Here is a 9873-nt window from a genome sequence, read left to right on the forward strand (position 1 = left end):
TGTGAAGAGTTCTGTTTGCAGTGGAGGAGGCTGTAAGGAGCAGGGAGAGCACTGCTCATGGCTGGTGTTGTAGCACAAAGAATAGGCCAGGCTCGGAGGGCTGTCATTACTGTAGCAACAAAAGCCAGTCAGAGTTGCAGATGGTCGTTGCTGGAGCTTCGTGTTGGCATTTATCTCAGGCTGTCATTACTGCAGTGGGAAGTGCAGAACTTGCGATGCAAATGTCAGACCGGGTATGGACATTTTCAAGCAGTACTCCTGGGTGTTGGTAGTTGTACTCGTTTGGCTCTTCACTGGTGCTAGCGGTGTCGCCCGCTCCAGAAGTGGCATGTGCAGTGCCTATATAGATAAAACCCTAGTGCGCTAATGTCTGTTTCTTTTCGGGACTTTCCACACCAGAATCGCAGAGCCAAGATAAATGCTGATATAGTGGTGTGTATTGCTAAAGCCCTCAGAAGGGTGACCCTACTGAATTAGTTTGTAGAGCAGGGAGGATGGTAGGGTCAGTAAGGAATACATGGCTAAATAGAGTCTCTACCAGCTAAGGCATTATCAAAGGTAAGTAACTTTTTCATCCAATAGAAAATTCTATCCACAGATTCCTTACCTTAGAAGTGATACCCAAGTAATACCTCCCCAGAGGTGGGTCTGCAAAAAAGGTTAGACTAAAAAGCCCTCCAGGACCTAATAGGCAAAGTGCCTGTCATGATGGACCTGACCATCCAGGCAGTAATGCTTTGTGAACATGTCTAAGGATGCCCACGTTACTGCCTGGCAGATGTCCAGAAGAGGAGACTCAGCAAGCTAACACAATGTTTGCAGCCCTAGCTCTGGTGGAATGAGCAAACAAACCCTCTGGGGTTGTTTCTTGGCCAATGTGTAGCAGATCTTAATGGAGATCACTATCCATAGTGAGATAACCCATTTCTTCATGACCTTCACTTTCTTGGCCCCAACATATTCTTGAAGCAAATATGCTAATTAGAAATTATTAATGAATGTTTATGTGTTTCGATTAACAAGAAGTTAATCGAAACTTAATTGTAGAAAAATGTATGTGCAAGTTGAAAATGTGCCCATGGAGAGTGACAGTCATACGACTGTACTAAAATCATAAAAAATGTGTGGAATAATGAAAATATGTAATGATAATGAAGTAATGTGCCATATTGAGGTGTATAACCTATGTTTTGCATTATATTGTACAAGTTAACTTAGCCGAAGTTGTGGCCAAGTTGCCAGGCCTCATGCAGAAGCTGAATTCTTAGAGCACACAGGAGGAAAGCAAACGTGTTGAACTAACCTTGTCCACTTGTGTTAAGAAAATCAGCTTTGCTAGAATTTTCTGCAATGTACCAATGGACAGGAGATGATTGAACTAAATATATTACAATTTGATGTAAGACAGACTCAATGTACTTTCCCAGGACCTGAACAATAGAGACACTGACTGAAGAAGAAGATGCAACATTTTCGATACCTGATGAGCCGGATGATGAGGACATCGTACAGTGAACTAATCAATGAATGGCGAAATATTAGAATTCATAAATTTGCAAAAATAATAATATTGGATAGAGTCAGAACTGGTGATTAATTGACCAATTAGGAATTAGGGGGATGGACTGAAGAACTCTAATAACAAGTCATGACAAAGGGCTAAAACTTCAGATGAGAGGGGAGAATTGATGATGTCAGGAGATGCGATTCGGGATTCTGTCATTGGGCTCATGCTCTGTGAGCCTGATGCGTTGCTGATCGATTGATGACCTGAAGACGAAGACTGATTTTGTTGCTGATCCATTTCGTGGATAGGTAGCTATAACAATGTAACTGATTAACTTTTGTGCCTTTCTTCTAGGTACCAACTGCGCTGTTTTGATAATTTATCGTCTAGCTAGATGTTTTCCAAATTCACGTTTCTACATTTATTTTCGCATGAAGTCCCACATGCTAATGCCAATCTGGGTTAGGTAGACAGTGACAAATGATTGATGAACTGATTGCTGAATTCTGTTACTAATGTCGATATATTCATCCTTGTTGGCTTATGCTGAAGCATTAGAGCATATGTTTTCTCAAGTTCTGATTAGATTATGTTATTGGTGGTCATAATAAACTAATTCAGAGCTGATTGAATAAAGTTTGGATTAACCAATGCTATTGGAATTGTAACTAATAGGGAAATAAAAATTGTTAAAACGCTTTATTGAGTTGTTGTTATTCATGAAATGGTGATATTTTGTCTAATGATTAATGATTCTCTTATTGATTATTGATTGGTTATAGTGCATATTAATAACACTGGTCATTACATGGCTAGGATACTCAATGCGATCCAAAAGTTTCATCGGCCTATACGCGTTCCCTTGTAAGTTTACCTACTAAGGACCAGGCGTGCTAGCAGTTTTTGGTAGCAACTTGATGGTTAGTTTCCTTAGAGAACCAGTTATGTTGTGATTAGTGGTTATCGTGGTAGTTTAAGTTAGGGCTAGTTGTTCATTTTATGAGGTTTTAATTTTTGTTTTTCGGAATGGCAATTGTAGCAAAGATGATGTCCCATTAAGCACAGAAATTACTTTCCCTGGACCTGGATCCTGCTAGTAAAGTTGGGTATGTTCTTGGCATATTTGTGATAGTGTGAAAGTGGTAGATTTCACTTGCAAAGGCTTCATCAAACCGCAGGTGAATTGTGATGTATGTGAGGGAAGTAGGGAGTCTGCGTATTACAGGTAAAGTTTAGTAGGAGTGTGCGTACTTAGCAGTATGAGAGTAGGGAAGTCGTCAAACTTTATATGTGTGTGGCGCTTTGTGCTAAAAAATTGTCCACTTGGTTGTTGGTGATGTACGGACCCAGCGTGGAGGAGACATTTGGTTATTTGTTATAATCTGTCTGGATTAGTAGGTTGAACGGGCATGGCCAATAAGTCGGTGTGTGATTTAAGTAAGTAAGGGACATTTTTTGACTGAGATTTGGTGAGTCCTATGTGCACCAGGACAGACCCATTGATCAGTTGAGAGTGAAATTTGTGGGTCGAATTTTGCTTGCAAATGTGGGAGACTGAGAAAGAGGAATAGCTGCATGAGCGAAAGAGCCATCAGTGAAAATTCATAAGGTCTCTGAAGCGATTGTGTTCCTTCCTGTAGGAAACCAACTGATTTGTTTTGGTTATTGGGTTTTGGTTAGTGCTTGCAATAATTTTGCATTAGTTCTGTGTGAGTCGAAGATTAGGAGGACAAGCCACAAGATTTTGTCAGCTGCGGTGTCTGAGGGTGATGTCAGAGTGAGCCACGCTTGGATAGGTTTGTTAGTAAGAAGAGTCACAAGCGAATTGGCAGCCATCTGTAAGAGGCAATTGGTTGAGTAAGCGGGCGAAAGGAATCTTGGGAGTAAAAGTCATTTTTCTTATTGAATCAAATACACAAAAGATAGCAAAGATGAAGTTTTACAAAGCGTTCAGAAGCGCCATGAAGTGTGGTTCCTACAATAAGGCAACAGTTAAGGAGCCGACCCCACCGGAAAATGCTTTGGCATTTATTGTGATGAAGGAGCAAGGTGTTGCACCATGTATTTGGTTAAAGCAGTGGTACAAATTGACAGAGAAACAGGGAGCTTTGGTGTTTCCAGAGCATGGAACCTTTAATTTGAGAATTTTGGATCAGTTGCGACTGACACTATATGAGACAAAGCCACTTCCAAGACCAGCACAGTTTGAGGCATTAGCGGTTTGGGAGCTCATAGCAAGACAACAGCAAGAGATGAAGTTCCAGAGGAGAATAAAGAAGGTAGAGAAGTCATTAGCAGAGGCAAGATGGGATTGGGAAAGGAACAAGTGGAGAATGGCAACTTTACAGGGTGTTAGGTTGTTTCCTGCTATTGAGGAGGAAGATGAGTCAGAAGAGAAAGAGGATACTGGCAAGAGTGATAAGATTTTAGGGGGTAAGAAAAAGGAAAAGATTAACGTAGAAGAAGAAGATTCAGATGTTGAGGATATTATCACACAGATATTGAGGGATAGACTTCCACCATATGCGGCGCCTGAAGTGGGTCCAAATACTAGTTCTGTTCCGACTGCCCCAGCTCAAGTGACAGGAACAGTGGGACCAGTGCAGACAGATAATGGACAGGAACAAGGGGTAGTGCAGAGTACTCCTAATGCAGTGACTGCTTCAGTGGTCCAAGCGCAGATGCACCCACCACTGGTACAGAGAATGTATCCAGTAGCACCAATTCTTGAGACAACTTCAAACTTAGTGGTGCCGTCGGAGCAAGTGGTTCTGAGGCCAATGTTAGTTCAGATCGAGCCGACTCCAACGTTGTTGCCTCAGGCACACCCATAGGGTTTGCCGAACTTCACATCAATGACAGGGACACAATCAGATGTGACACCAGTGATGAATCAGAGTGTGGGAGTAGTACTTCTACCAAATGTGAGTGTCAGAGCAGCACCAGATGCAATATCGCTGCTGATTACTGTTGGTCCAGCTGTACCATTATTTGTGCAAAAGAAATTGATTGCAGGAGAACAGGGTGAAATGTCACAGAGCCTCGTGAGGAGGGGGGTGAGAGATCATGTGCAGGTGATATCATCTATGGGTCAGACCTTTGATGGATCTAGACCATTAATGGATCTTAGTCCACTTGTTGCGCTTCCAGATGCGGTGAATGGCCTGAGTGTAAGTCAGAGCTTGAAGCTTTTGACACCACAAACTCCAGGTGCAGTGGTACAGCAGGTGCCAATGCTGAATGCAAGTAACATCTCGCTACCGGGACTGACAACACAGCAGTTGAATGAGTGGTTGGATAGTTTGAATGGCCCTCGAAATGCATCCAAGAGTGAAGAGCAGATTGATCGTGTAAGGCTAGCTACAGAAATAACTGAACTAGTGGAGGGATCAATGGGAGTAAATAGGTTAGAATCCTATACAGAAGAAGATCTGAGGTACTTGTGTCCAAGGATTACAAGAGAAGTGGGCAAGATACATCAGAAATTGGCAGACATAACAGACAAATATAACATAGAGATTGAGAAAACAAAGCATTTGAAAAGAAGCTACGAGTTAGATTTTGAAGCAAAAGACTTTGAACACATGAGGTCATCAGGGATGAAAGCGCATCTCAAAGAGTTATTGCAGAGTGCTCAGATTTTGAAAAGTGGGAAGGCAGATGGGCAAAGCAGAAGGATAAATGGAAATGAGATTCACAACAAGTGTCTGAAGGTGTTCAGAAAGAAAAGGATCCAGTAAAGATTTTACCAATGAGGGAAATTCCAGGAGGACAATTTGTTCATGTTTCCTGGCACAGGATTGATATTTTGTCATTCACAAATGATTATCCAAAACTGAGAGAGAAACCGGTTCAGTGGTATCAGCAGACAGATAGATTTGTGAAACTTCCAAAAGGTCTGTGGGAAGACTTGAATACTTTGTTGGAAATAGTGGTTCAAGCTGACTTGTGGGTTGAGTGTAAGAGAGCAGTGGATTGGCCGACAAGTGAACCGTAAAGAAATAGAGTTACAGGTGCACCATCACCTGAAGTGATGAAACATTATTATAAGGTGATTGAATTCGTGAAGACGAGAATTTTGCCTAAAAATATTGACTGGCAGAGAATTGACAGAACAGTGCAGGAAGTAAAGGAGTCAACACATACCTATTATGAGAGATTGCTGAAAGTGTTCAAGGAGTACAGTGGTAAAGAAGCAATTGAGCCGAAGGACATGTCGCATTTTGTGTTCAGGTTTGTAGAAGGATTGAGAGCTGAAGTAGAACAGATGATTAAGAGTTAATTGATCTGTTGGCAAGCAAAAATGTTTGATGAGGTGTTGCAGTATGTGAAATACTGTAGTGATGAGATTGAGTTGAAGCAGAAAAAGTTAAAAGAGAAGGCGATGATGATGCAAATTAAAGCAGCTCAAAAAAGGAGTGCAAGGAGTTTAGTGCAACAGATACCACAACAGCAGGGAACTGTTATGTTCCAACCTCAGATGAGAGGTAAGGGTCATGGGGCTAATATGACTTGTGGTTCTGATTTGAGTACTGTAGTAGTTCAGAATGATGTGCAAGGGATGAAAAAGATGTTACCGTGTTATCTGTGTGGAAATGTGGGACACTGGAAGCGGGAGTGCCCGTTGATGGTGCAGGATGGTGTTGTTCAGCAAAGTGGTGATGACAATACATTTCAAACTGTGAAAGTCCATAAAATGAGAGGACTTATTCTGAATCTTCAGAATCATGTGCAGAATTTTCAACCCATGCATCAAGTGCAAGTGCAAGTGCACAAGTGACAGTGCCACCCAATGCAGCAGCAGGTTCCTATGGTACCTAGACAGCTAATGCAGATACTTAAAGCCCTGATGGAACAGCAACAGATGATGCTTTCTCAGCAGGTCAGAGTTCAGAGACAAGACAGAAGTAATGACAGTGCACCAATTCCCGTTACATAGTGAGAATGAAATAAACGATAAATGGATGAGTTAATTAAGGGAAAATACCAAGGCACTCCAGAAGGCAGTCCGAGCAGTACAACCAAATAGGAAAGAGAGTCCAAAGTTCAAACAAGGTTGTTTTTCCAATTAGTGACCTTTATTCCTGGTGAGCAAGTACATTGCGCAAACAGCCAACACGTGTTTGTCCAAAGGACTTTTTCAAGGCTGTGAATCAGAAATCAAACACAGGATGTAAAGGTGCACGTAAAGCAAAGACATTATAATGAAAACTACTCAGTAGTAGAAAAAGAGTAAAAGAAGAGAATGATGGAAGCATAGAGGGAGAGTAGGATGGTGGTAGAAAGGAAAGCAAATGGGTCAGAAGGGCAAGTGACAGTCAACCGTCAAGAGAAATCCAAAAAGCCCGATTTTAAGAGAAAAAAAAAACAAGACAGCAAATTGAGATGTGTATGACAGGTGAACTAAGAACTAAACAAGCAGAGATATGGTAGGAGAAAACCATAATTGGTGAGCACACCGGTAAAGAGGTGTTTAGAAAGAGAGTTATGTATTGAGCCCCAGTGAAATGACGTAAAAACTTAACTAGCTCAAAAGGTCAGAAGAATAAAATGAGCTTGTTTAAGTATTTCTGTGACTAAGAGTTTAAACACCACAATTAGAAATGAAAGAGGAGGTGATGTAGTCATAATCTGAAAAATGAAGACTCAACGTACCAAAAATAATGGGTAAAAATGGTTTACATGTGCGAGGCTGAGCAGTCATGTAGTCCACCGGTAACCAGTGGCGATCCAGGTAAAGAATTCCGGATAGTTGTAGCGTAGTGGCCAAGAATAGTGTTGTTATGGCATCAGGTAAATCAGATTGGGTTATGTAGGAAGGGGCCGTGATAAGCCTGACGAAGTCTGTAGAATTAAGTATAATGGATGTAAGTTAGTGGTAAAAATACTGAAAAAATGCTGGGGTAAGAGAAAAAAAGGGGTTGTGGTGTGGAGGCATAATAAGGGTGTAAAGCATGAGAAGCAGCTAGTCTCACAGTGCAACTGTCAAAAATGACCGTAATCACAAGTTAGGCGCAGGGAAATAGTAGAAAGATACTTGAAAAAAAGTTGTTGTAAAAGGAACCGGCAGTGGAGTTGAATAAAAGGGGATCGGTGTAATAGAAATGACCTCCATACCGGTATTAGTCTGCAGAGTATATGGCAAAGTGTGGATATTGTTGGCGGCATGGTAGGACAAAAATCTTGTAAATCGGTCGATTAACCACAGCAAATGGAATGCCACTAAACCAAAATCGGCTAAGCAGAAACCAAAGAGCAGAGCTCCGCGGTTTCGGCTCCCATGCAGTAGCGGTATTTGCTAAGTGGCAGGGTCAGGACGTGGAGTAAATGAAATATGGGTCAGGACATGGAGTAAATGAAAAATTAACAGCTTACCCATATCGCAGCGCCGATCCGTAAGGTCGGACGTTCGGGAAGTTTGACGAGAGTAGCTTGCAGAGTGCCATTTTAATGTATGATTAGCGAGGGATAGAGGAAGGACAAGTTTGAGGAGGAGCCCCAGTAGGGCTGAGAGCGCGGGCGCCATATTAGAAGGGTTAGTGAAAGGTAATGAACATAGTAGTTCTAAAAGCGGAACGGTGTGGAAATAAAAAAGTTTTGCATGCAGAGGCAATTATAACAGGCAAATGGCAGGAAGTATAAATAATGTGGAACAAGAAAAAAAGGAAGGGTAGAAAAGTAGATAAGTGGAGATAAAGTTATAATATGTGACAGTGTTCATTACACACCTGACAGGAAGAGAGGGCTGTCACCCCATGAAATCCTCATGGGCAGAGCAATGAGTTTACTAGCAGTTCCAGCAAATGCACTTGTAAACATTACAGATGATATGGTGTTGGACTACTGTAATGGTCTGGCTGATGTGGTTCGCTCTTTCTCTCAGCAGGTGCAGGCCACCACCCTGCCACCCATCCACGATCCAGGGCACAATCTGAGAGCCGGTGACTGGGTCGTTGTCAGAAAGCATGTTCGCAAGACCTGTTTGGAGCCCCGCTGGAGGGGTCCTTATCAGGTGGTCCTAACAACGATGACAGCTGTGAAGTGTGCAGGACTTTTGAACTGGAGCCATACACAGAGATTGGTATGTCCACAGGATCATGAAGAAGTGTTTTTGGTAACACCAACAACAGAGAAACAGGTTGTCGCACCTGAGCCAGAAAAAAAGCCAAAAAGAGGCTGAAGTTGAACAAGAGCTTGTGGAAGAAAGTTTTATTACCACTGTAAGAGATGAGAGTGAAGAATTACAGGAGGGTGCGGAGGAATCAATCTCAACGGATACAGCAGGAGAGCCTAGCTCAGCAGAGGTTCTCCCAGAAGCAGACGGTGCTGAAAAGCAGACAGAAAAAGTGCCAGACCAAGAGGGGGAAAGAATTGAGACGGATCAAGGTCAAAGTGATCTGACTCCTCCTGAGCCCGTTGCAGGTCCTTCAAGAGAAAACACCATACAGAAAGTGAAAGAGAAGAGTCCTATCCTGAGAAAAATATTGACAAAAGGATCAAGAAAAGGAGATAATTGGCCTGAATTTCAGATAGGGAAGAAAAAGAAATTGGTCATAAACGAAACACTAGAGAAAGAAGTGGATACTACGAGAAAAGAAGAATTGAGTGAAGGAGAACTAAGTCGTGACTGAAGGTTGAAAAGAAAGAGAATAGCAAGTTGATACTACGCAGGTCCTGAATGGGCATATGCAAATACAAATGAATGGCAACAAGAGTTTATGTCCTTTTGTTTTGATAGGGAAGTCCTGAGTCACTACTTTAATGTGACCTGAAGGATAAAGAAGCTGAATTGTTGAACTAATATGAAAAACCTAAAAGGAGACTGTTGAAAATAAAACTGAAAAGAGACATTGATAACCTGATTTGACATTGAAAACTGGATGTGACAAGCTGCTAATCAATTTTGACAAGGAAAAGGGTTCCTGGATGTGAAACTGAACAGTGAAAGAAGAAATGTTCTTTTTGATTTTTATTGCACTTTATATAAGAGTTACTTCTGCTTTCTGATTCTTTACAGATCATGGCGGCTGAGCTAAATAATCAAGAAAGAAATTCTAGGCGCTGGAGATACTTGAGTGTTGGGTTGGCAATGATGTGTAGGATCTTGTTAATTGTGATGATTGTGGGAATGTCTGTTCATGATATGAGAAAAGTTACTTCACGTCTGCTCCTGAAACTACTACCCTAACAGCTTTAGAGAGGATTAAATTAGATGAGAAATATTTTCATGACTATACTAATGAACAAGGAGAGCTTTCTTCTAATGTTTTCTGTTGATTGTTGAGTGAATATGTTGAAACAATGGATGCGAGGAATTGTCTTGTCTGTACGCAAATTCCTTTGTTAGTAGAGGAAGGAGTTACATA

General features: G+C 41.6%; 1 long non-coding RNA gene across 1 annotated transcript in view; it reads right to left on the bottom strand.

The window, feature by feature from the left end:
- Positions 1-7971, bottom strand: part of LOC138302136 (uncharacterized) — a 195815-nt gene extending 187844 nt beyond the window's left edge. The window contains exon 1 of the long non-coding RNA XR_011205301.1: positions 7883-7971. This is a non-coding gene — a long non-coding RNA (uncharacterized lncRNA). The remainder of the gene's footprint in view (positions 1-7882) is intronic.
- Between the last annotated feature and the right edge of the window lie 1902 nt (positions 7972-9873).

This window comes from Pleurodeles waltl, chromosome 6, assembly GCF_031143425.1.
Source record: "Pleurodeles waltl isolate 20211129_DDA chromosome 6, aPleWal1.hap1.20221129, whole genome shotgun sequence".
NCBI lineage: Eukaryota > Metazoa > Chordata > Amphibia > Caudata > Salamandridae > Pleurodeles > Pleurodeles waltl.